We start from the raw sequence: 26,542 nt of genomic DNA, 5'->3' as shown, positions 1-26,542 counted from the left end.
CACACACACACACACACACACACACACACACACACACACTAGAATATTACTCAGCCATAAAAAGGAAGGAAATCTTGCCATGTGCAACAACATGGATTGATATAGAGGATATAATGTTAAGTTAAAGGTAAATACCATATGATTTCACTCATATGTGGAATTTAAGAAACAGACAAATGAGCAAAAGGGGGAAAAAGAGAGAGATGAACCAAGAAAGAGATTCCTAACTTTAGAGAACAAAGTGATGGTTACCAGAGGGGAGAAGAGTGGGTGGGATGGGAGAAATAGGTGATGAGGATTAAAGAGTACACTTACCATGATGAGCCCTGAGTAATGTACAGCATTGTTGAATCCCAATATGTGTACCCGAATCGAACATAACACTGTATATTAACTATACTAGAATTGCAACACTTAAAAAATAATTTATTTTGCTGAACCACACCTTTATTACAATACCACATTCGATTATGATTTTGACTTTTTTGTCACAAACTACTTTTATAAAAAATATCGTTTCTACATCAAATTTAATTTTCTTTATCCCTCTTCTAGGTAAAGAGTTGAATATATGAAGGTAAGATTTCAGGCTTCTATTTTCCTTGTAATCTATTCTTTTTAAATCTCTTTTTAAAAGATTCGAAATCCTGACGTGGGGCTCGATGTCACAAACCATGAGATCATGACCTGAGCCAAAATCAAGGGTTGGATGCTCAACCGACTGAGCCACCCAGGTGCTCTGTAATCTTTTCTTAATACAGCTGTTCACTGTGGTTTCTAATTCCGCTAGAAGTAAAGACATTGACTTATCAGGTATAGTTAGCCCCTTAACTAGTTAACCCCTTAGCCTTCTTGTTTGCATCCTAAGTGACAACACAGATTGAGTAGCCACCAACTGAGACAGGTGACCATGTAGAGGAAAAAATCGGACAATTAGAAGCAGATGAGTTTACCTCTGGTCAGAAATGTTTAAGAATCCAGTGGCAGAGTATATTGGCATGACCTGCCTCCTGGGGGAAATGCACAGATTAAGGCACTATCTGAGCCTGTCAAGAAGCTCAAGGCTTAGAGAAGAAGTCAGATATTGCCAGGCCACGTGTGTGTCACTAGACAGGTTTAAAACATATGTTACAAGTCCTGGGTGGAGAGAGCCTCTAATGCCAGTGGAGAGTGAGTGGAAGTGAACAAGATGCAAAATGGTGCTAATGGATTGTGTATAGGCTTCACGGACTGTGCTGATTAAGGGATTTGGCACATAGTGGGTCCTCAAATGCTGGCATTGCTATACTGCTGGTATAGAGAATGGCGACCTCAGGGCATCAGAGCTCTCCCATTGTACAAATAGCAGGTAAGTTTGCAGTTTGGGACCAAACAATAGAATTCAATGCCTGTCAGAAGATTCTGGAGTGCTGGGCCCTGTTCTAGGTGCTGTCCATGTGCTATCCACCTGTAAGGTGAGTGTTTCCTGCATGGTGTTTACCAGTGATGCAGGTGGTAAACTTTGCATCTTGGGCTTTCACCATCTTGTGATTTGTGGAGTTATCCAGGGTTCTAGCTACTAAGTAGTAAAGCTGACATTTTACCCAAGTGTGTTTGATTCCAAGGCCATATCCATCTGAGTGAGCATCCAGCCCTGGTTCTCATGGATGGGACCCTGTGGAGCAGCAGAAAGATATTGGAGGCCTCTGAGGGCCAAAAAGTGACATTTAGAATACTTTGTCTCTCAGTACTTGTTTAAATGTTTATTTACTTATTTTGAGAGAGAGTGGGTGCATGAGTGGTTGAGGGGCAGAGAGAGAGGGAGAGAGAGAGAATCCCAAGCAGCCTCCATGCTTTCAGTACAGAGCCTCACATGGGGCTCAATCTCACCAACCGTGAGATCATGACCTGAGCCAAAATTAACTGATTAGGCGCCCAGGCGCCCGCTCTCTTGTTATTGCTATTTTTATTGTTATTGTTATTTATTTATTTATTTATCTATATATCTATTTAAAAGATTTATTTAATTTTGAGAGAGAGTGAGAGTGCAAGTGAGGAGGGGGCAGAGGGAGAGGAGGACAGAAGATCTGAAACAGGCTCTGTTGACAGCAGCGAGCCTGATATGGGGCTTGAACTCATGAGCGGTAAGATGATGACCTGTGCTAAAGTTGGATCTCAACTGACTGAGTCACCCAGGTGCCCCTTTCATTATTTTTAAAGGGTGGGTGAAAGTGGGGGAAAACGTGGAAGAAATTAGGCAGGTTATTTTTTCTTTTTGACTTTTTTTTTTTTAAAGTAATTGCACTGACTTGTTTATTTGATCATGAAGGACAGAATATAAGTATGTAGGATACTTGATTTATCTCCATTTTTCCTCTGGTGATGTCAGAGCAATTTGAGCTGTTCGTATATTCTAAGAAGAATGTTGCTTAATGATGGGATATTAGGGAACACCTGGGTGGTTCAGTCGGTTGTGTATCTGACTTTTGATTTTGGCTCAGGAAATGATCGCAGGGTCATGGGATCGAACCATGCCTCGGACTCTGCACTGAGCCTGGAATATGCTTAGGATTCTCTCTCTCTCCATACCTTTCACCCGCTCATGTGTTCTTTCTCTCTAAAAGAAAAAGAAATAGGAGAGATATATAGAGAGAAACAGAGAGAGGGAGAGAGAGAGGAAGAAGGAAAGAATGAGAGAAGGAAAAATAAAGTTCCACTAACTAAAACTTGCTTTCTTCAGGGACCACAGTAATGCCAAAATGTTATATGTGACCACAGTGCCAGATCATATGCCTTTGCTGTTGACACAATGGGTGGTTTGATTTTCCTGGTTTTGGTACTAATCATGAGAGGTTGCTCTTTTATCTTTTTGGTTAATTTAGATCAAATTTCTGAGAAGATTAAGTACTACATGAAGGAAAATGCAAAACATGCAGAAAAAATGTCCATTTGTGAATAGAAGGTATAACCATCCTTCCCCCTTTTTTCATTTTCATGATTTCACCTGGAATTGTGTTCACTTCTGGTTCACTGATTTTGCCATCTCCTCTTTGATCCTGATGTCCCATTTCATTCCATTGTCTACCAGGCTAAATTCAAAGCAATCATCACACATGTAAAATACCACATTCTTTATTTCTGTAATGACTTACCCACCAAAGATAAGTTTTTATGTCAACGTAGTTAATATTTTTGAATTCTGAATCCTTTACTACATATTTGTGTAGATCAATGGAGTGAAGAAATGTGCTCAAGAAACCATGTGGCAAAATAAGCTTGCCTCTTACAAAGCACATAGATGTAAGATAAAAATCCCTTCTTTGTCCTGGGGCACCTGGGTGGCTCAGTTGGTTAAACATCCAACTCTTGGTTTCAGCTCAGGTCATGTTCTCATGATATGTGAGTTTGAGTCCTGCATCGGGCTTCATGCTGATGGTGGGGGCCTGCTTGGGATTCTCTCCCTCTGTCTCTCTTTGCCCTTCCCCTGCTCACTCTGTCTTTCAAAAAATAAATAAAAAATATTAAAATACCTTCTTTGTCCTTTAAAAATGGAAGTAAAAGTAATGAGTAAGTATTCCTGATGACTATGTGTTTTGTTGAAGAATAACAGTGAGACACTTGAGTGCACTAATGAATTTGTTAATAACATCATTCCAAGTGCACATGCTTCATTGCAATCTGAGAGAAATCAGAATGTCAAGAATTGGGACTTCCTGAGTGATCATAATTTGACGTTTGCGCCCTTTTGGCCATTGCGTGAATTGAGCCCCTCAACCCTCCATGCTGTTCACTACTGTTTCAAGCAGTAACACTATAGTACCTCTTTTATTTAGGAGTTAGGCAGCATTTGTTTTCATAGCCCTGGCTTAATTTTTATATCATTCAGTGCTGCTGGGAGAGAGCACTAGAGGTTTCTTGCCATGTTGAATGGTTCTCTTCCTCTTAATGCAGAGCAGAGAATTTTGAGAGAATCTGGTGACAATATTTCTCTTCCATAAAGAAAAGTCATTCACTGGAGCTGTTTGGCTTGAAATATTTTACACTTTCTTCACTTTTTCATTGTCATCCAGTCACAGTTCCATTGACTGGAAATGAAGATAGTTGCTGTGAAACATTTACATCTTCCACTGTTCTCTTCATCCTTCATTTTTTTATGTGTCTGTCTTTTCTCTTTGGCCCAAACTGGATTGACTGTTTTTAATGATACAGAGGCTAACTGTGGGGTATGTTCTATTGACAGTGCTTCTTTGTACACGTTTGGTTTCTATCCTACTTGCAAATCAGGGAAAGGAAAAATCTACAAAGAACTTGAAAGGTGCTATTTTAGTAAACACTTCAGAAGTTTCAGAAGTAAATTCCCTCTATTTCCTGCAGGATTTCCATTGTACACTTTAGCTTTGAAGGAAAACAAATCTTTCATGTCTTAGAATATTCGATTTATATGTTATCTACTGAGCGATCTTCTTCTTGGGAAGAAATCACTAGAAAGAATGTTTTGTTCAGGTTCACCTCTCCCTTTACGAAGTTCATACCAGCGAAGTGAAATTGAAGTGTGAAGAACAGGAAGTGAAATTGAAGTCTGAAGAAACAGGCTGTGCAGAAAGAAAATGCTCAGGTTAAGATCCACAAGAATCAGGTAAAAAAAAAATCACTATCAAATGTTATATAAATCAGAAATGAACATCATTACGTTCTTTTTGAGTTTCTCTTCTTTAACTGGTAAAATACATGCATTAGAAAGTTTCCCATCATAAATATTTAAGTGTACATTTTAGTAGTGGTAAGTACATTCACGTTCTTCTATAGTCACTCCACCTTTCTCAAATCTGTCTTAAAGTCAGGAGATACTGGTGCACGCATCAAGGGTTCAATGCAGGGAGTCTTGACGTCTCATAAATGTAACCTGGAAGGGGTGTTGCTTGGAGGGAAGAAAACTGCACTTGATAGAATGAGTTTGGTCTGGGAAGGTAAAAAGTGGCTTCCTGCCTTGGGAATCCTGTCCTTTCTCCTCTCCCCCTTCATGGCCACACTCGTGGTAACAGGTGCACACACTCAAGTACACTGTTGGTTTTTTTTTTTGTTGTTAATTTTTAATATTTATTTATTTTTGAGAGAGAGACAGAATGCAAGTGGGTTAGGGGCAGAGAGAGAGAGGGAGATACAGAATCCGAAGCAGGCTCCAGGCTCTGAGCTGTCAGCACTGAGCCCGATGCAGGGTTCGAACTCACAAGCCATGAGATCATGACCTGAGCTGAAGTCGGACGCTCAACCAATTGAGCCACCAAGGCGCCCCTCAGGTACACTGTTTTATGCTTGACAGACAGCAAAAGGGAACTGGGGGACAACAGTGATGCACTTAAGTGTGGGAAAGGGTCAAAGGATGCCAAGTGGGACACGCTGCAGAAGAATGTAGACGTTTGTGTTGGAATGTGTGGACAAAGACAGAAGCTCACAGGAGAGTAAGACTTTCAGGAATTAATTGTTACAAACACTGTTGTAAGAACAAATGTGTCAGGCAGTGGGGATAATTTTCTTTCTTTGAGGACATTTAACACCAACAATACTTTTATTGTAGTAATCATTAAAAATTGTGTTTCTCCCTTCTGCCTTGATTTCTGTGATCTGCACCTTCCTTCACTTTGTGGAAATCTCAGGGTTTATTTTCATTGTCCTTTACATTTCAGTCCCATCGTAGCGACATGACTGCCATATGTATATATTTTGTTGTTAAACTCTAGATATTGGGTAGGAAATATTGGGAGGAGAATTCAGGTGTACTGTGATGGTATCCTGCTGCAAATAAGATGGGAGTTTATGTCTAGCAGGATATCAGGGGTGCCGTCATTACTGCATCCTGTGAACTCAGTTTTCCTTCCTTTCACTCTTTTCCCTTCCCAACCTTTCCCCGCATTCCTTTTCAAGGAGACAATATTCTGAAGGTGGGCAATTCACATCACTTTCTTTTCGTCAGTGTATTTTGCATTCTTCTCAACTGGTGTCTTTGAGGCAGGTGGCAGGAGTTCCCTCGTGAGCTGTAGAAATGTCCAGTAGGTCATTGTACAGTGTGAATAACACCATGTCCAAGAAAGATGTCTCTATGGCCTTGATTGTGCTTCCAGGTTCCATGCCGAGGGAGCCTGAACAGCTTCCAGACCCCAGGCGTGTGGTGTTGTCAGACTTTGGTATTGGGTCCACATGGGGAGAGAGCCTTAGCTGGGGTTAGGGTTCGATCCCTGGATGTCACCAGGGCTGAAGCGACTCCAGTCTCATGATCTCCCTAGAGGGCTGAAGTGAGGGCCATGTGACAGTGAGGGTCAAGTGTAGGGTTAGGGTTGGAGATAGGCTTAGGTTTCTGTTGAGGGTCTTGGTTAGGGGTAGGGTTAGGTCCCAGGAGGCTCGAGGCACTGAACCCACAGCAGTGCAGTGGTCTCCCCGAAGGGCTCAGTCGAGGGAACAAGGGAGGGTGCCAGTCAGGATAGGTCTTTGGCTTCCAAGGCCACAGAACTCTATGGGCCACTGGTCGGGTAGGCCTCTGGAATTCTCTGGCGCAGCTGTGGCTGGGCCTGGGAAACGACATGGTGAGCTTCCGGGTTCCATGCTGAGTGACCCTGCACCGCTTCTGCACCCCAGGTGCGTGGTGTTGTCAGACTTTGGTATTGGGTCCCCATGCGGAGAGAGACTTAGCTAGGGTTAGGGTTCGGTCTGCGGACGTCGCCAGGGCCGAAGCAACTCCAGTCTCGTGATCTCCCTCGAGGGCTGAAGGGAGGGCTCATGTGACGGTGCGTTTCAAGTGTAGGGTTAGGGTTCGAGGCCGGCTTAGGTTTAGGTGGAGGGTTCGGGTTAGGGGTAGGGTTAGGGTTAAGTTTAGGACCCAGGAGTCTCCATGCGCTGAACCCACAGCAGTGCAGTGGTCTCCCCGAAGGGCTCAGTTGAGGACACAAGGGAGGGTGCCGATGGGGATCAGTCTTTGGCTTCCAAGGCCACACAACTCTATGGGCCCTTGGTTGAGGAGGACTCAGGAATCCTCTTGGGCAGCTGTAGCCGGGCCTGGGAAACGACATGGTCAGCCTCCAGGTTCCATCATGAGTGACCCTGCATCTCATCTGGACTCCTGATGCGTGGTGTTGTCCGAGTTTGGTATTCGGTTCTCATGGGAGAGAGCCTTAGCTAGGGTTAGGGTTCAGTCCAGGGACGTCGCCAGGGCGGAAGCCATTCCAGTCTTGAGATCTCCCTCGAGGGCTGAAGTGAGGGCCCATGCGATGGTTCGGCTCAAGTGTAGGGTTAGGGTTCGAGGCCGGCCTAGGTTTAGGTGGAGGGTTCGGGTTAGGGGTAGGGTTAGGGTTAAGTTTAGGACCGAGGAGTCTCCATGCGCTGAACCCACAGCAGTGCAGTGGTCTCCCCGAAGAGCTGAGTTGAGGGCCCAAGGGAGGGTGCCGTTCAGGATCAGTCTTTGGCTTCCAAGTGCACACAGCTCTATGGGCCCCTGGTCAGGGAGGCCTCAGGAATCCTTTTGGGTAGCTGCAGCCAGGCCTGGGAAACCACATGGTGAGCTTCCAGGGTCCATGCTGAGTGACCTTGCACCGCTTCTCGACCCCAGGCACGTCCTGTTGTCAGACTTTGGTATTGGGTCCCCATGGGGAGAGAGCCTTAGCTAGGGTTAGGGATTCGTGCAGGGACGTTGCCAGGGCAGAAGCGACTCTGGTCTCATGATCTCCCTCGAGGGCTGAAGTGAGAGCCCATGCGACGGCTCAGGTCAAGTGTAGGTTTGGGTTCGAGGCAGCTTAGGTTTCGGTGGAGTGTTCCAGTTAGGGGTAGGGTCAGGGTTAGGTTTCGGTCCCAGGAGGCTCCAGGCGCTGAACACAAAGCAGTGCAGTGGTCTCCCCGAAGGGCTCAGTTGAGCTCACAAGAGTGGTTGCCGGTCAGGATTAGTAACCGGCTTCCAAGGCCACAAACCTCTATGGGCCCCTGATCAGGGAGGCCTCAGGAATCCTCTTGGGCAGTTGCATCCTGGCCTGGGAAATGACATGGTGAGCTTCCAGGTTCCATGCCGAGTGATCCTGCACCAGTTCTGCACTCCAGGTGCGTGGTGTTATAGATTTTGGTATTGGGTCCCCATGGGAGAGAGCCTTAGCTAGGGTTAGGGTTGGGTCCTGAGACGTCGCCAGGGCTGAAGCGACTCCAGTCGTGATCTCTCTCGAGGGATGAAGTGAGGGCCCAACGATGGTGCGGCTCAAGTGTAGGGTTAGGATTCGAGGCCGGGTTAGGTTTCGGTGGAGGGTTCCAGTTAGGGGTAGGGTTAGGTTTAAGGTTAGGTCCCAGGAGGATGCAGGCACTGAACCCACAGCAGTACAGTGGTCTCCTCAAAGCGCTGAGGTGAGGGCACAAGGGAGGTTGCTGGTCAGGATCAGTCTTTGGCTTCCAAGGCCACCAACCTCTATGGGCCCCTCATTGGAGAGCCCTCAGTAATCGTCTCAGGCAGCTGTAGCTGGACCTGGGAAACCACATGGTGAGCTTCCAGGTTCCATGCTGAGTGTCTCTGCCCCTATTCTGCACCCTGGCTCGTGGTGTTGACACTTTGGTATTGGGTCCCCATGGGGAGAGAGCCTTAGCTAGGGTTAGGGTTCTGTCCAGGGTCGTCGCCAGGGGTGAAGTGACTCCAGTCTCGAGATCTCCCTCGAGGGCTGAAGTGAGGGCCCATGTGACGGTGTGGCTCAAGTGTAGGGTTAGCGTTCGAGTCTGGCTTAGGTTTCGGTGGAAGGTTGCGGTTAGGGGTAGGGTTAGTGTTAGGGTTAGGTCCCAGGAGTCTCCAGGCGCTGAACCCACAGCAGTGCAGTGGTCTCCCCGAAAGACTGAGTAGAGGGCACAAGGGAGGGTGCCAGTCAGGATCAGATATTGGCTTCCAAGGCCACACAACTCTATGGGCCCCTGGTCGGGGAGGCCACAGGCATCCTCTCGGGCAGCTGCAGCTGGGCCTGGGATTCGACAAGGTGAGCTTCCAGGTTCCATGCAGAGTGACCCTGCACCGCTTCTGGACCCCAGGCGCATCGTGTTGTCAGACTTTGGTATTGGGATCCCATGGGGAGAGAGCCTTAGCTACGGTTTGGGTTCGGTCTGGGGACGTCGCCAAGCCGAAGCAACTCCAGTGTCTTGATCTCCCTCCAGGGCTAAGTAGGGCCCATGCGACGGTGCAGCTCAAGTGTAGTGTTAGGTTTCGAGGCCAGCTTAGGTTACAGTGGAGGTTCCGGATAGGGGTAGGGTTAGGGTTAGGGTTAGGGTTAGGTCCCAGGAGGCTCCAGGCGCTGAACCCACAGCAGTGAATTGGTCTCCCCGAAGGGCTGAGTTGAGGGCACAAGGGAGGGTGTTGGGCAGGATCAGTCTTTGGCTTCCTAGGCCACACAAGTCAATGGGCCCCTGGTCGGGGAAAACTCAGGAATCATCTGGGTGCTGCAGCCCGGCCTGGGAAACGACATGGTGAGCTTCTAGGTTCCATGCCGTGTGACCCTGCCCAGATTCTGCACCCTTGGTGTGTGGTGTTGTCAGACTTTGGTATTGGGTCCCCATGGGGAGAGAGCCTTAGCTAGGTTTAGGGTTTGGTCCAGGGAAGTCACCAGGGCCGAAGCGACTCCAGTCTCGTGGTCTCCCTCGAGTGATGAAGGGAGGGCCCATACGACGGTGTGGCTCAAGTGTAGGGTTAGGGTTCGAGTCAGCTTAGGTTTCGGTGGAGGGTTCCGGTTAGGGGTAGGGTCAGGATTTGGGTTAGGTCCCAGGCGGCTCCAGGTGCTGAACCCACAGCAGTACAGTGGTCTCCCCAAAAGACTGAGTAGAGGGCACAAGGGAGGGTGCCGGTCAGGATCAGTCTTTGGCTTCCAAGGTCACACAAATCTATGGGCCCCTGGTCAGGGAGGCCTCAGGCATCCTCTGTGTCACCTGCAGTAGGGCTTGGGAAACGACATGGTGAGCTTCCAGGTTCCATGCCAAGTGAGCCTGCCCTCATTCTGCACCCCAGGCGCGTGGTGTTGTCAGACTATGGTATTGGGTTCCCACGGGGAGAGAGCCTTAGCTAGGGTTAGGGTTCGGTCCAGGGACGTCGCCAGGGCTGAAGCGACTCCAGTCTCGTGATCTCCCTCAAGGGCTGAAGTGAGGGCCCATGCGACGGTGCAGCTCAAGGGTAGGGTTAGGGTTCGAGGCCGGCTTAGTTTTCAGTGGAGGGTTCAGGTTAGGGGTAGGGTCAGGGTTTGGGTTAGGTCCCAGGAGGCTTCATGCGCTGAACCCACAGTCGTGTAGTGTTCTCCCTGAGGGCTGGTTTGAGGGCACAAGGGAGGGTGCCGGTCAGGATCAGATGTTGGCTTTCAAGGCCACACAGCTCTATGGGCCCCTGGTGGGGTAGACCTCAGGAATCCTCTCAGGCAGCTGCAGCCGTGCCTGGGAAACGACATGGTGAGGTTCCAGGTTCCATGCAGTGTGACCCTGTACCGCTTCTCAACCCCAGGCACGTGGTGCCATAGGTTTATGGTTCGGTCTTCAGAAGTTGCCAGGGTGAAAGCGACATCAGTGTTTTGAATTCCATGGAAGGCTGATACGAGGACACATGCTCCGATGTGGATCTGTTGTAGAGTTAGTGTGATATATAGGGTTAGGTGTAGGGTGAGGATTCTGGTTAGGTTTACCATTATGTTTAGGGTTAGGTCCCTGGAGGCTCCAGGCATTTACCCCAGATCAGAGTAGGTGTCTCCCCAAAGGCCTGAGTGGAGTACACAAGGGTGTGTGCCCGTCAGGATTATTCTCTGCGTTCCAAGGCTAGACAAATGTATGTGCCACCTTTAGGGTAGGCTTTAGAAATCATCTGTGCAGGTGCAGTCACGCTTTGGAAATGACATGGTGATATTCCACGTTCCATGTCGCGTATTTCTTCACCGATTCTGGAACCCATGTTCATGGTGTTATTAGAAAATATACAAATGTATATATTCTGATGGAATGATATCTCCCTTGATCTCTTTGCGGTTTTTAAGTGCCCTACTATGATTGTATGAGTATCAATTCTTTACTTTAGGTTTTGACTGTTTTGTGTATTGGATGTCTCAGGTTGAGCACATATATGTTTACAAATGTTGTAGCTTTCGTTGGATTATACCTTTTATCATTATAGTGTCCTTCTTTCTCTCTTGTTAGAGTTTTATTTTTAAATCTATTTGTCTGATATAGGTATGGCTACTGCTGTTTTCTTTTGTTACTTTAGTTCTATAATTACTGTTGTAGGTAGAGGTTAGATAGGTCCTATATTTCATTCATTCTCTCACCCAGTGCCTTTTATTATGAGGAGAGAGAGCACGGGGATGGGAGGGCAGGGTGGGGGGGAATGGGGGAAGATAGAGAGAAAGAGAGAGAATGAGAGTGAGGATGTATCTTAAGCAAGTTCCATGCTCAGTGCAGAGCCCAATTGGGGCTCAATCCGATGATCCTGGCATCATAGCCTGAGCCAAAATCAAGAGTCAAAATCTCAAGTGATTGAGCCATCCAGGTGCCCCTATTTGTCACCCAGTGCCTTTGATTTGAGCATTTATTCTGTTTCCTTTCAAAGTAATTGATAGACAAGTACTTGTCCTTTTATTACTTGATGATGGTTGTTTCTGAATCTTTTTGATCCTTTCTTCTCTTTCTCTTTTTTATGGTTTGCTGGGTTTCTTTAGTACCACAGTTGAAATTGCTTGTCTTTATAGTCTACATATGTATTGGTGGTGTTTGATTTGTGGTTATTATTAGGATTGTACCTAACCACTTCTGCATATAGAAGTCTATATTAAGTTGATAGTTGTTTAAGTTTGAACCAGTTCTTTACTCCTCTCCTCCCCGTGTTGTAGATATGTAGTGTCATATTTCAAAACCTTTCATATCGTGAATACTTTGGCTGATGTTTTACAGATATACTCATTTTTATTGCTTTTGCGTTTTGAACTTTAATATTGTCACTTTAGGTGTTTCTTTTCCACTTAAAGAGTCCCCTTTAACATTTCTTGCAGGGGTGGTTTGTTGGTTGTGAACTCGCTGAGTATTTATTCCAGAACCTCTTGATCTCTCCTTCCATCTGAATGATAGTGTTGTGGATAGACTCTCTTTGGCTGCAGATGTTATCCATTCAGCACCTTTACCATACCGTGCTGCTCACTTACGGTTTCAAAGTTTCTTCTCAAAAACATCCAGTGATAACCGTATGGGGTTTCTCTTGTAGGTAATTGTCATCTTTTGTTTTCCTGCTGTTAAATTTTTTCTTTATCACGACATTTTGCGTTTTAATTACTATGACTTGATGTGGATCTGCTTCTGTTGAATATTTTGGGGGTTCTTTGTGCCTCCTGCTTCTGGGTCTGTTTCATTCCCCGCATTAAGGAAGTTTTCATCTATTGTATCTTCAAATAAATTTTCTGGTTCCATTTCTCAGAGTTCTGAGAATGAGAAATAGGACAGGAGAGACCTATGAAGTGTCTCTGATGAGTCACTGGATTTGCATGCGTGGAGGATAGATTTGGGACTCAAATGAACAATCTACCTTTAACTTAAAAGAACTAGAAAAAAAACAACAATCTACCAATGTCCAATGTTCTCAAAAGGGAGAAATTAATCCATATGAGAGTGGAAATCAATGAAACTGAGACCATGAAATCAATAGAAAATATGAAGAAGGCCAACAGTGGGTTTTCTGAAGAGTGAAACAAAAATTTCAAGATTATACGTATACTATGCTAAGACAGAGAGAGGACCCAACTCAAATAATTATAAATAAAAGGGCAGACATTACACCTGATACCAAAGAAACATAAAGGAGACAAAGAGGCGACCATGGCTAAATTAGATGCCAGCAAACTGCCTACATAGAAGAAATGGATAGGTTCTTAGAAACACACAACCTACCAAGACTGTATCAGGAAGAAATAGAAGGTTTGCACAGACCCATTAAAGGAAGACTGCGTCAATACAAGAAGATAACCAAAGTAAGTAAATTGAATCAGTAATCGAAATTCTCTCAGGGAAGAAAAGCCCAGGACCAGATAGATTCACTGGTGAATGTGACCAAACGTTTGTAGAAGAAATAACAGCAGTCCTCTCACTGATTCAAAAGGAATGAACACCATAAACTCATTTCATGAGACTGGAATTACCCTGGTAGGAAGCCAGAAAAGGATACTACCTGAACAGAAAACTATAGGCCAGTATTCCCATGATGAATATATATGAATAATTCCCAGTGATATACAGGCAAACCAAATTAACCATCACATAAAAAGGATCATTGACCACGATGTAGGGTTTTTCCCTGTAAAGGAAGGATGTTTCAGAAATGAAAATCAATAAATATGTCCCCTCACATAATTGAATGAAAGAAAAATCGTCCAGAAACCAGACTCAACTATAAATAGCAAACGGAGGATTACTAGAAGGGAGGTGGGCAGGGGGATGGGTTAAATGGGTGATCGGCTAAGGAGGGCGCTAGTAGTGAGGAACACTGGGTGTTGTATGTAAGTGATGGATGACTACATTGTATATCTGAAACAAACATTACACTGTTTGTTAACCAACTGGAATTTAAATAAAAACTTGAAAAAATAAATACTAAAGAAATACATAAATAAATTTAAACTAAAATAAATACATTTTAAAATTTTTTCTTAATGTTTATTTATTTTTGACAGGGAGAGAGAGAGAGAGAGAGAGAGAGAGAGATTGGGCATGATCAGGGGAAGGACAGAGAGAGAGTGAGACACAGAATCTGAAGCAGGCTTCAGGCTCTGAGCTGTCAGCACAGAGCCTGATGCGGGGTTCGAACCCATAGACTGTGAGATCATGACGTGAATCAAAGTCGGACGCTCAACCAACTGAGCCACCCAGGCGCCCCATACATTTTAAAAATTAAAAAGAAAACTCCTGTGACGATATCAATAGACACAGAAAAAAAGTTCTGAGAAAATTTGGTATCTATTTGTGCTAAAAAAACTCTTTAAAAATTCCCTGTAGAGGGAACATATCTCAACATAAGAAAGGCCATGTATGTGAAGCACATATCTAACATCATACTCAATAGTGAAATTGTGAAAGATTTTCCTCTAAGATCAGGAACAAGACAAGGATGCCCTAGATATGTGAAGGGGATTGGGTGATTCAGGCTTCTGGTTATGGAATAATAAATTACAGATATTACAGATAGAAGATATAGCATAGGGAACATTGAGAATGGTACTGGAATAGTGATGCATGGTGACAGATTGTAGCTACACCTGTGTTAGCGTATCAGAATGTATACACTTGTCCAATCACTATGTTGTTCATCTGAAATTAATGTAACATACTGTATCAGCTATTCCCAAATAACATGACTTTTTTAAAAATTTTTTTTTCAACGTTTATTTATTTTTTTTGGGACAGAGAGAGACAGAGCATGAACGGGGGAGGGGCAGAGAGAGGGGGAGGCACAGAATCGGAAACAGGCTCCAGGCTCTGAGCCATCATCCCAGAGCCTGACGCGGGGCTCAAACTCACGGACCGCGAGATCGTGACCTGGCTGAAGTCGGACGCTTAACCGACTGCGCCACCCAGGCGCCCCAACATGACTTTTTTTAATAAGGTAAAAGAATGAAATAAAGTTCAGTGTAAAAGAACTTGTTAATGTCTAATCAAGAAATGCATAAAAGTTCCAAACTAGAAAGTCACCATATCAAATTCTGTAGCTTTCCTATACACTAACCAAATTATCTAAGAAGAAAACAATCCATTTACAATAGCATCAAAAACAATAAACTGTATAGGAATAAATTTAGCCAAGGAAGTGAAAGATCTCTCTACAAAAAACTGTAACATCCGTGTACAGAAATGGAAGAAATTCAATTTGGATGAAAGAAACAGGAGAACACACAAGTCAGTGAAAAGCCATCCCACGTCCATCTTTCGGAGGAATTAATATAGATACAATGTCCATAGTACCCAAAGCCATCTAGAGATTCAGTGCAATCTTTATCAAGACTCCAATGCAGTTTTTATGCAATTAGAAAAACATATCCTAAAATGTATTTGGAACCACAAAAAGACCCCAAGTAGCCAATGCAAGAAAGGACAAAATAGGAGACACCACACTTCTTGATTTCAAGCTGCATTCTAACACAAAGAAATCAGGTATGTCACTGGCATAAGCACACACACAAGACAATGGAACGGAAATTGAGAGCCCAAACTGAACCCTTGCATGCACAGTCAACTAGTATTTGACAAGGGAGTCAAGAATACACAGTGGAGAAGGGTAGTCTCTTGAATAACTGGGGCTGGGGAAATTGGATATTCACGTGTATAAGAATAAACCTTAGCACCTTATGTTATACCACTCCAAGAATTAACTTGAAATGGATTAAAGATGTAAATGAATAGTACGGAAACAAAATTCTTCCTCATCGTTTCAGCTCTTACTATGCCAACACGGAGCTGTTGAGGTGGTGAAGGGCTGGGTGGAGAGTAGTCCTGGACATAGAAGCCTGTGTGTGTGGAACAGACTTTCTTTAGTAGTCTGGAATTATCCCTCTGATCCTTTAAGACTAGCTACTTCCTTCACTACATTTGCAGACACAGCTAGTATCATGCTGCCAGCAACGCACTGCTTTGTCTCCTCCAACTCTTAGAAATTCTAGGTGGGACCCAGTGGGAAGGGTGGAGTTTAGAAGCACTGATGCTGCCCTATTGAAACCAGGTGAGAGGAAGGAGACAGGTGCCATTCGGCTTCATTGGGGTTTAGGTATGTTAGTGTTGGTGTTGGTGTTGGATTTCTCACCTTTTACCCTAACACATCTCAAAAGTTTAATTTCTGTCCTGCAGGTCCACGTGGTTTCCAGGATATTTCCTCCTTTCCCAGAAGTGCCCTCCATGTCATACCCCGTGGGCTGACATTTATCACCACCCATGGGCTTTGGACCACCCCCACCTTCTCCAAACTGGGGTCCTCTGGGACCTCACCTTCCTCCTCCACCATGTGGAAAGATGATATGATCAGTATGAGTTGACTTATAAAACACGTTTTGTCTTTTACTTGTTATGTGTTTGGAGAAGATGCAGTGATGGCACCACAGGGCTTTCAGGTCAGCCTGAGTGAGGACAGTGTAATGTGCTTCAATTTCTCATGAAATGCATGAAATGGGCAGTCATTTCCACCTAGTGAGCTGGGCAACACGTGTCTCTGAGAAGGAAAGAGGCCTTATACATGCTGACAGACATAACACTCCCTAGTATGTAGCTTGTACAGAGACCATGTGCTGGGCTCTCTGAGGGATGAAACACACCCCTAACATACTTTCTAGCAAGTTGACACCTGAGCTGTTCACAGCTGCTTGATTAGTTATAAAAACACCTGAACCAGGACCCTGTAAACCTTCCTCAAGAGACAGGATCAGATCTCCCTCTTGTCCTCAAGGGTCACCCGAGACACCTGAAAAACCCTCTGCCCCTGGTAAGGGACCCGAGAGTGTGAATGAGTTGAATATAATGAAACATGTGGCGGATGGTTTCTTTTTCTTCCACACAGTCTATGCAGGTCAGAATCAACCTCCATCAACCTCCATCCTTTATGAGACGTAGGACGTGATGCAGCTCCCATGGGAAATATCAGTTTTGTCTCTACCAAGGATGCAGAGAAAGACAAGGTAAATTCTGTTGCCCGTTTCAGTTGCAATGCTTTCTGGAAACTTTTATCTGGCCTTGTCTGGTTTTCTTTGTCCTCTGGTGTCTTTACTGTTTGATTTACGTGCTCACAAGCCTCCAGGCTTCTCCAATGTAACATCATCATGTTAGCTAGTGCCTCTGGAAGCCACAAGTACATGGAGGCTGAGGACCACGTGGCTCTCACTTAGCGTTTGTGGAAATAACTTGAGGAGGATGATGCTTCACTGCACCCTCAAGTCTTCTGGAGCGTCTGACTCCTTCTGCACCTTCTTTACATGGGATTATCCTGATTATTTTCATTTTTTCCTATTTCAGTGTAGGCCATGAATTTGTTCAGAATGTCTGCTATGAGCCTCATGACTGGAATAGATAAAAACTCTTTCCAACATTATATTGTGTGCTTTGTGCAGTGCTGAGAGTTCTTAGAAAAAATTCAGAATTCATTACTGGTCCTTCTGTGTTGGTAAATGTACGGTAGAGAATTTCTCCAGTTGTCCCCTAGGTGGAAATACTCTGAATTTTCAGAAGTGGCATGTGTAATAAAAAATGTACGTGGAACTGCAGTCGTGAAGGGAGAGAATCAGTGATTACCTGCAGGGCCAATACCTCACAGAGTTCTTCAGTTGTGTTTGTATGAGTAGGTTCTCTTGTGTCCCGGGAGCAGTTGTAATTGGTACTTTGTCTCATGATACCTTATGGGAGTTTTGCCCCTGAAATTGAGACATGTTTGTGTTCATTCTTTTATGTAGAATTTCTACCTCCCTTTTACAATGGCACAAAATAGCTCTGCAACTCATATTGTATTTAAAAGCTGAATTACCTGTGAATTAAGATAAACATACTTGAGACCAATGAATATGCACAGGTAATGTGTTTCCCTCAGAAAACACATTTCCAGGCCCCATGCAGGACTCCAGGAATCCCCATCTCCTCAGAGGTCCCTGTGGCCTTGCACAGAAGATGTCTTGTTCAGGGAGGGAAGCAGAGTGAGGACAGGCATGGGATGGCAGGTAGAACTTTGACCTTGGGGTGGCCCTGGATCTCTGTGTGGTTCTGGTCATTTCTTTCATTCCTTCACGTTCTGTCTGTTCTCAATGTGCAAAGAAAAAGTCTGCAGATCTGGTGGAAGAGGACACCAGAGAGATCCTGGACACAGATGCCTGCCTCTCTGGAATACGTTCCTTTATTAGACTGGCATTACTGCCATCCATCTTCTAGAACAGGACTCCTTGGCTTTCTGCATTTTTAAACATGGGCAGTGACGTGTGGCGACAGTCATTTTTCCTTGTGGCATCTGGTACTTTCAGGCTATAGGTGGGACCCCATGGAAGGGTAGAGTTTTCTGACACTGATGATCTGTTCTACTAGAACCCATGAATGAACAAGGGGCCAGATGCTGACACCTGCTTCATTGTGTTTCAGCTCCTGTGGGCGTTCTGCTTCTGTCTGTCATACCAACACACCTGTCACTTCTGTAGGTCCCTATGGGTGCAAGAGGACCTCCTTCTTTCCCAGGTCCATCCCCCACAGATACCCTTTATCACTGTTCATGGGCTCTATGGGCTGCCTCCAGCTCCTTGATGGTGGGACAGGACCCACCACCTCCACCTCGACTATTTGTGAGATGAACTGAGCTGTATGAGTTGACATGTTCAGCACATTCAGCTTTTGTGTTGTTGAGTCTTTGAGAAGACGTAGAGATGGCCTCACATGCTTTGTAATGCAAGGGTGCTGCTGGATGAGGACACTGTTAAGATTCCTCAAGTTTCTCAGGACATACATATGTTGGGCTGTGTCATTTCCATTACTGAGCTGGGCTGCATATATCCTTTGTGGAGAAAGAAAGAGTCTTTTAATAGAAAAGCAGGCATATCAGTTCTGCAGATGTGCCCAGTACACAGTCCATATCCCTGGCTCTGTGAGAGTGAGGCAAACCCTTTCTATCAGGGGCTTCAACTGTCCTAATGGGGAGAGAGTCACATGCGTTAAATTACATGGAGCTTCTGGTCTACAATAATGGCAGCTCCAGTAATGGGTCCTCAGGTACAAGAGACGGAGACATGAATCTCATGGGAATGAATTGGAGACTGTGCATGCGAAGGGAGAGCTGAGATGGTACAGAGAGGAGGGTGTTGGACTCAGTGAGATGGAATTGGAGTCCATTTGTGGCAGGGCCCACAACCTGGGCAGGGAGAGTGAGCGCAGAGTAACATCCACCCAGAGCTGCTGTATGGGTTCAAGGATAGTTCATGCAGGTATCCTCTCTGAAATGCCATTGTGGCCAAAGTGCACCTAGTTCATTATCTAAATAAAGACTGTTGTTTCCCTTGGAGGTTCTCCTGAAGGTTCTGGATCCTTGTGAAAGAATGCCCTGGAGAATTGTAGTTTAACTTGGTTCTTATGGGATGCTTGTCTGCCTAAGTTTGTGTGCCTCTGTGAGACTAAATGTGATGAAGGGTTGTAGATTAGCTGTGTGGCTTCCTTGGTCTTCAGCCTGAATCAGACTCTTAGCAGGAATTCAGGGTTGACCAGGAAATGCCCCTGCTGGAATCTTGTCACCGCACCCCTGAACCTACTGTCATGACCCTGCATGAAGGTTTGCATCTCTGAAACTTCCCTCACAATTTCCAGAGGCACTGCCTGTGATCCTGCTGTCTCAGCCCTAATGCCAGCTCTCAGTGGGGCCATCTCAGAGCCTCAGCATTGTAATCTGAGAAGCAGGAACAATGTTGGTCTCTGAGGTCAGTGCGATGAAGAGGTGGTTAAGCACATAAGGAATTTGTAAAATGTATGGGATGAGTGGGCATTCACCCTTCTCAGGGTGGAAATGAATGTATCTGCACACAGAAGGTCATCAACAGATGTTCATTCAGTTTCATGAAAGTAAGGGTATAATGCCTGAGGTTGGGAGATTGGTAATTTCTGTTTCAAAAGATACAACAAAGACCCCTGTGTTTTTTCTATTAAAATTCAGGTCCTACTTTACAAAGAAGGAAAAGATAAGTATGAGAATGTGTATATTCAGGCATCTACATCTAAGATCTGAGGTAGACACACAAATGCAGCCACACAAATATGTGCTCATCCAAGGCCACAGATGTATTGTAGAAGACAAAATGCATAGAGGGGAACAAAAGATCCCTTTGCAATAACTCAAAATCACTTTGACGTAGAGGGCAATCCGTTTGAAATTTGGAGAGGACACTGAACCATTACAAACCAGCTATGGGTATTATATATTTAGAGATGGTGTCTAATCTGCCCCTTGGTCTGAATGCTTTCCCTGCCCACCCTGTCCACTCCACTTTGTCCTTCCTAATGTCCCCTAATACACTTGTCACAGTTGTGTTTCTGTGTCAGCGTCTGCTTCCAGGAAAATCAACACTCATTCCCAATCAAGTGTACGCTTTGGGATTCCTGTATACACAGTTAGCCAACACATAGTATGTACAGGATTGGTGGAAGAAGACAGATCATTCTTTGGGGTTGTAATGCCTGGAAGGGACCTATGGTTCCATCTGAGGAGTTGGATACATCCTTTAGGGAGATCTGGTGGTGGTTGTTATATCTGTAGATAGATACTCATGAGCACATGGCGTGCGTGCTAGTTGATGGGGTTTGTGCTGATGAGGAGGGCAGGTATCTGTCTCCAGGAAAGGGTCTCTTCCGATGGTGAGGAATGGATTCAGGAGACCAGTAAGGAGGCCTTGCATTAACTCAGCTCTTGTGCCCTTGTGCACCTTACCAGCTGCCCCCAATAGCACCAATCCAGGTGGCCTCCAACGGAGTAAATGGTGCAGCTTTTGTGGTGAGTCACATGATGTCTCACAAAACTTCCCCTGTTGCCTTATTGAGGGATGGGGAGGGCAGAGCTCCATGGTCTGAGATAGGTTCCTTGGACACCACCCAGGAGAGTTGTGTGTAAGCATATGGCTCCTTCTACATCGGCCAAGCCAATCCACTTTGCCCCAGGGACACTGAACCCTGTAAGCCCCTTTTTCCTCCCAGCTTAGGGAAGCAGCCCGCCCTCCAGAGGCTTTTGGGTCATGGCTGGGCCACCAAGGGTAAATGGCTATCCACATGCTGCCAGCAGTGCTCTAGCAAATGTCAACATGACCAGCTGCTGTACAGGGGATTCTCCTCCATTGTGATCGGGGCCTGGGACAAAACAAGACATGAGAGAGGGAGAGACAGGAATGCCCTGTGCTCCTGGACAGGGCTGCATGCACAGAGCAGATATCCTGAAGCGTGGGGAGAGGTGGAGAAAGAGACAGGCAGGGAGAGAGACATTGAATTTGTGATAGGGGAATTGGGCAAGTCCTAGAGAGTGAAAGGAAGAAATAGAGAGAGATGTGGTTAGAGAGAAACAGAGACAAAGAGGAAGTACAAGGAGAAAGTAGAGACCTGGTCCAGGAATGTGGATGGGGTGAGATGGGCCAGGGGAGAGGAGATGTATGAAGTGGCTCTGAGTGCTGGGGCAGAAATGGCAGGTATCATGGGCATCAGTTTTCCGTGACTCCAAGACTCCAACATCCCTGGGGCCAAGCTTTGCAGAGGCTATTGCATTTGAAAAGATGGGTATCCCTCATTTCTCCTGGAATTGTGGGGGCACAGCCTCATGTTCTGTCATAGAGAGGGAAGTCTTGAGAGAGAGTGTGCTGCTCATTGGAAGGTAAACGCCAGAGCCTACCCTGTGGGGAGTGGACCCGGACCCATCTCCCTCACTGCCCCAGGCCCTGTTGGATTTCCCCGGCACTCCCTACCAGCTGGTCTTCCTCGTGTTCTGAACCCAGGCATTAGGCATTGTGTTGCCCCCAGGTCCAGCAGTCTGTACCTGGCAGAGTTGAACTGCTGATATTGATAAAAAGTATTTGACAAGAAGGTCCATATTCTCCCTCTGGAACTAGCAGTGTGCATCAAGATCGTGGGTTTCTATCCTCCTGTCCACTGCCAAACTGAGGATGCCAGATGGTAGGTGAACCCTTTAAAACACCATAGTCTTCTCTTACATCAAATTCAAAGACATTTTCTTGTCCCAGCTTTCTTTTAATTTTTTTTTCAACGTTTATTTATTTTTGGGACAGAGAGAGACAGAGCATGAACGGGGGAGGGGCAGAGAGAGAGGGAGACACAGAATCGGAAACAGGCTCCAGGCTCTGAGCCATCAGCCCAGAGCCCGACGCGGGGCTCGAACTCACGGACCGTGAGATCGTGACCTGGCTGAAGTCGGACGCTTAACCGACTGCGCCACCCAGGCGCCCCCAGCTTTCTTTTAATTTTGAAGAGATGACAATTAGTAATTGAAGGCATAATGGTCCTATAGGAATTTGCCCTCTATGACTGATGGACATTATTTCATACATCTGTATCCCTAAAACACATTTCGTTGGAAATATTAGCCAAGGATACATACAGTAAATTCATAACAGATGCGTAGCTCCCTGTAAGTTGCATTCTGACCCTGTCACATATGTGTCATCAAAGATATTATTAGTGACTATTTAGATAAGCTCTCAACATCAAGATGGTGATATTAGAGAATCTGGTATAAATGGAGTTTCACAGATTCTAAATTAGGAATGATTTTTTTAATTTATAATGTTTCTGTTTTTCTTTTTTGGAGACAGCCTGAGGGAGGAAGGGGGGAGAGAGAAGGAGACACCGAATCTGGGGCAAGCTCCAGGCTCTGAGCTGTCAGGACAGAACCTGACGCAGGGCTCAATCTCATGGACTGCAAGATCATGACCTGAGGGGAAGTTGGACGCCTAACTGACTAAGCCACCCAAGTGCCCCAGGAATGATAGTTCATTGGCAAAAAAAGAGAAATTAAAGATAGCATAAAGGATGTCGACTTTTAATTGAAATATTCTTCACACATTTGTTGTATTAGTTTTAGGCATACATTTTAGTCATTCCATATGTCTATAAATTATGTTGTACTTCAGCACAAGTGTAGCTATCCTGTGAAAGCATGCAACAGTATTATTACAGGATTGACTCTCTTCCATTGGCTGTCTCTAGTATCCCTAGGACACATTCATTCCATAGCTGGAAGCCGGTATCTCTCTCTCAAAGGTGTCAATTCTTTATCTAACCTAAATAGTCTGGTGGGAAACACAATTACTTGCTCAGCATGTGTAAATTGGCGGTCTATTTTTCTGTGGACATTGCTTAAAACATTACAAATGATGTCATTATGTTAATAAATTCGGTTTCATTCTTCACTCAAAAGAAAGGAGAAGGAAAAGATTTCTTTGTGTCCCAGGCCCTGTCACTAAGACCCTTCCCAATGTGGAGAACAGGCAGAGTTGCCCAGAGCACCTTTGGTCCCTCAGCTGAGCAGCCAGGGCCTTCAACATTGCAGGAATTCCCATGGTGGCCAGCAGAGAGAGCTCGAGCACCACAGACCAGGAGGGGCGGGTTCCTCTGCCTGGGCAGTGATGGCCAGCAGAGGGCGCACCATCGGCTTTTCTGACCCAGGGCACTTCAGAGCAGGAAGGGCTGCTGTTGCTCCCAGAGGACTCAGGGCCTCTGCCGCTGTCTCAGGACAGAGAGCAGAGCTGCGTTTCCAGCGGGTTCTGCCGCCCGCCCCAGGGGAGACCTTGGGAGCTTTGCAGCAACTTGGCATCTCCTGAGTCGCCAGAGAGAAGCTGCCTTGTTGTACTGAGTGCTGAGGAGGGGGCGCTGGGTGGTTTCCCTGGGCAAGCTGGTTGCTAAGCAATACAGGCCCTTGCATTTTCTGGGCTGTTCCCGTGTTTCATTCCTCCACTTCCCGGACGTATTTTATTAAAGGACTCGTGGATTGCGGGGTCCCACGACATCACCTCATAGATGAAGTCGATGGTTTGTTCCAGATTCAGGCTTGTTTCCGGGAAGAAACCCTGACAGAAATTCAGAAGAACGGGAGCTGCATTCCATTAGGACGTGAATACACGAAATGTTTGTCTCAGGACCTTCTAGAAGAATGAGCTTGGACCCACTTTCCGAGTCCTGCTGGAACCAGAGACAGAGGTAAGGGCACAAACTGTCCCCCACATCATACATGCTTTTTAAAAAATTTATGGTTATTTTTCCAACCTAATGAAGTGATTGAAAACTACAGAAAACCTGGTAGGTAGGTGTCTTAGCCTTATGTTATCTTTTACTTTAAATTGCACTTAGTAAACATACAGTGTAATATTAGTTTCAGGCGTACAATATAGAGCAACACTTCCACACGTCACCTGGTGCTCATCCCAGGTGCACTTCTTAATCCCCAGCAGCTGTTTCACCCATTCCCCCACCTCGCTGTGGAAGCCCTCAGTTTGTTTCCTGGTTAAGAGTCTGTTTGTTTGTCTGTCACTGTCTTCTTCCTCCCTCCCTCTCCTTTGTTTTGTTTTATTTCCATGTGTTAGTGAAATCATCTGGTATTTGTGTTTCTCTGATAGGCTTATTTCACCCAGCATAACATTCTCTCGCTCCATCCACCTCGTGGAAAATGACAAGATTTCATGTTTTTCCGGCTAAATAATATTACATTCCATATACTACATCTCAGTTTATTCATCAGTTGATGGATGCTTGGTCAGTTTCCGTAATTTGGCTTTTGTAGAAAATGCTGCTGTAAACTCATTGTGCCTGTATCCCTTTGAAGAATTATTTTTGTATTCTTTCTGTAAATACCTCGTAGTGAAATTGCTGGATCGTAACATAGTTCTATTTCCATTTTTTTTTTTGACGAATCTCCATGATGTTTTCCAGAGTGGCTGCACCAGTTTTCATTCCTTCCCACAATGCAAGAGGGTTTCTCTTTTCCCGCATCCTTGCCAACACCTGCTGTTTCATCATTCATTGATTTTAGTCATTCTCACAGATGTGACGTGTTATCTCATTGTACTTTTGAATTGTATTTCCCTGAAGATGAATAATGCTGAGCATCTTTTCATGTGTCTCTTGGCTATGTTTATGTCTTCCTTGGGAAAATGTCCATTCATGTCATCTGCCCATTTTTAATTGGATTTCTCATTTTTTGGGTATATAACTTTATATATTTTGGACAGTAACCCTTTATCAGATGTCGTTTACAAATATTATTCTGTAGGTGTTTTAGTTTTGTTGATTATTTCCTTGGTGACAGAAGCTTTTTATTTTTATGAAGTCCCATTATTTTTGCTTGTGTTTCCCTTACCTCAGGAGATATATCTACAAAGATGTTTGTACAGCCAATGTCAAATAAGATACTGCCTGTGTTAGGTATCCTCTGGGATTATTATGGTTTCAGGTTTCACACATAGGTCTTTATCCGTGTTGGATTTATTTTTGTGTATGTCGTAAGAAAGTGGTCCATTGTTGTTTTTGTTTTGTTTTCCAGGTTGCTGTCTAGTTTTTCCAAAACCATATGTTGAGGAGACTTTTTTAAAGTTTATGTATTTATTTTTGAAAGAGAGAGAGAGAGCATGCAGAAAAGGGGCAGAGAGAAATGGAGAGGGAGAATCCCAAGCATGCTTTGCACTGCCCTGAGATCATGATCCCAAGCATGCTTTGCACTGCCCTGAGATCATGATCTGAGCTGAATCCACAATCACACGCTTTGGAGCCACACATGTGTCCCAAGAGTATCTTTTTTTTTTTCCCCATTGGATATCCTTTCCTGCTTTGTTGAGAATTAATTGACCATATATGTGTGAGTTCATGTCCGGGTTTCCATTCTATTGATCTCTGCGTCTGTGTTTTTGTTGTTGTTGTTGTTGGTTGCCAGTACCATACTGTTCTGTTCAGTACAGCTTTGTAATATAACCTAAAGTCTAGAAGTGTGATGACTCCAGCTTTAGTTTTGGTCTTCAATTTCTTTTGGCTGTTTGGGGTCTTTGTCATTCCATACAAATTTTGGGATTATTTGTTCTAGTTCTGTGACAAATGTTTTGTTTGTGTGGTAGGGATTTCATTATATGTGTGGATTGTTTTGTGGAGTGTAGACCTTTTAACAGTATTTTGTTCTTCATATCCATGAACATGAAATGTTTTTCCTTTTCTTTGTGTCCTCTTCCATTTCTTTCATCAGTGTTTCATAGCCTTTAGAGTACAGATCTTTTATCTCTTTGGTTAGGTTTATTCCAGGTATCTTGGGGTATTTGGTGCACCTGTCAATGGGATTGATCCCTTACTTTCTCTTTCTGTTAATTCATTATTTGTCTACAGAAATGCAATAGATTTATGTACAATTGATTTCTGTATATTTTGATTTGTCGAATTCATATATCAATTCTAACAATTTTTGGGGGAGTCTTTCATGTTTTTTATAGAAAGTATCATGTCAGTTCCAAATAGCGAAAGTTCTATTTCTCCCTTGCAATTTGGATGCCTCTTATTTCTTTTTGTTGTCTGATTACTGTGGCTAGGACTTCTAGTACTATGTGGAATAAGTGGTGAGAGGGATCATCCCTGTATTGTCCCTGACTTTGGAGGAAAAACTTTCAATTTTTCCCCATTGAGGATGAGATGAGCTGTGGGTTTTTCATAGATGACCTTTATTATGTGCAGGTAGGTTGAGTCCCAATCTACTTGCTAGGGGGTTTTTATCATGAATGGATGTGACATTTTGTCAAATCGTTTTCCTGCATGTCTTGAAAGCATCATATTTTTCTTATCCTTTCTTCTATTACTGTGGTGCATCATGTTGATTGATCTGTGAATGTGGAACCACACTTGCAGCCCAGGAATATATCCCACTTGATTATGGTAAATGATTATATTAATGTATTGTTGACTTTAATTTGAAGGTATTTTGATGTGAATTTATGCATACATACGCATCGTGGTATTGGTCTGTAGTTTTATTTAAAAAATTTTAAACCTATTTAAAATATTTATTTACTTAGAGACATAGAGTACA

At 44.6% G+C, this 26,542-nt stretch overlaps 1 long non-coding RNA gene across 1 annotated transcript; it reads left to right on the top strand.

The window, feature by feature from the left end:
• Nucleotides 1–496: 496 nt before the first annotated feature.
• On the top strand, nucleotides 497–26,542 carry LOC123592846. The gene is made up of 6 exons (XR_006709968.1): nucleotides 497–577; nucleotides 2,862–2,941; nucleotides 4,483–4,615; nucleotides 16,535–16,652; nucleotides 23,526–23,682; nucleotides 26,049–26,542. It is a non-coding gene; the product is annotated as an uncharacterized LOC123592846 (long non-coding RNA).

This window comes from Leopardus geoffroyi, chromosome D4, assembly GCF_018350155.1.
Source record: "Leopardus geoffroyi isolate Oge1 chromosome D4, O.geoffroyi_Oge1_pat1.0, whole genome shotgun sequence".
NCBI lineage: Eukaryota > Metazoa > Chordata > Mammalia > Carnivora > Felidae > Leopardus > Leopardus geoffroyi.
This window is presented reverse-complemented; position numbering and strand designations above follow the sequence as displayed.